Source organism: Gossypium hirsutum, chromosome A08, assembly GCF_007990345.1.
Source record: "Gossypium hirsutum isolate 1008001.06 chromosome A08, Gossypium_hirsutum_v2.1, whole genome shotgun sequence".
Classification (NCBI taxonomy): Eukaryota; Viridiplantae; Streptophyta; class Magnoliopsida; order Malvales; family Malvaceae; genus Gossypium; species Gossypium hirsutum.
The window spans coordinates 116,715,004-116,715,967 of NC_053431.1; positions in this window are offsets into that span (position 1 = coordinate 116,715,004).

The following is a 964-nucleotide window of genomic DNA, read 5'->3' on the forward strand; positions in this document are numbered from 1 at the left end:
CTGCTGGATACCTTCTTGATATCCTTCTATGAAACTCTTAAGAGCATCTCTATATGCAGAAGCCCTTGTCATGTATAACCTCTATAAAGCAGGCTTCAAAGTCTCCATCCCTCCTCTTGCAGCAATCGTTATTAAATCATTTCCATAGACAACATTAAAATAATGTAAAATTCAAGAAAATAAACTATAATACCAGGAAAATAAGAGAGAGAAAAGGGTGAGAGGAGAGAAATTTGGCCTAAAAAATTTTAGTTGAAAATTTAATATCTTTCTTAACAACTGAACCTTGGCCTGGTGAATAATGGATTCACCAAAAATATGCCAATGGAAGTGTAAAATATAAGACTTGAACACAGGTGCCAACAACAAAATAAAACAAAATGCAGTCACAAATGACTCTGAGCAGCAAAGGGAAAAAGAAATCAAAGAATAAATTCCATGCTACCTCCAGACAAGTTCTACTAAAAAGGGAAATTGAAATGAAAACCTAACTGAACTCAAACATTACGAGACTTTGATCCTTGACCTCCATAAGATGTCTCAAGCACGATTCTAACGTAAACCATAAAAAAATATAGTTCTACAATCCAGTTCTAATATAGCTTTTTCATCACATAAACCATCCAAAAATACAATACTACTTAATCAAAATGCAATACTACTTAATCAATACTACTTCAAAAGGCTTGCCTGATGGCTTGACCAAAATGCAATACTACTTAATCAATGTAAACTTAGGTTTAATAGTTGAAATAGTAAATACTTCTAAGTTGTTCTCTAGCTTATTCTATAAATTGTTTTTCTCTATTATTCTCTTTCTTTGTTTTCCTTCTTTCACTCACCTTTCTTCTCCCTTTTCACTTTAAGGTGCTTCCATCTATCTTTCTTCTTCTATTTCTCACTATTAATAGCTTGCTTCTTTTTATAAGTTACAATGATTAAGCTCATATCTAAAAGAGATGAT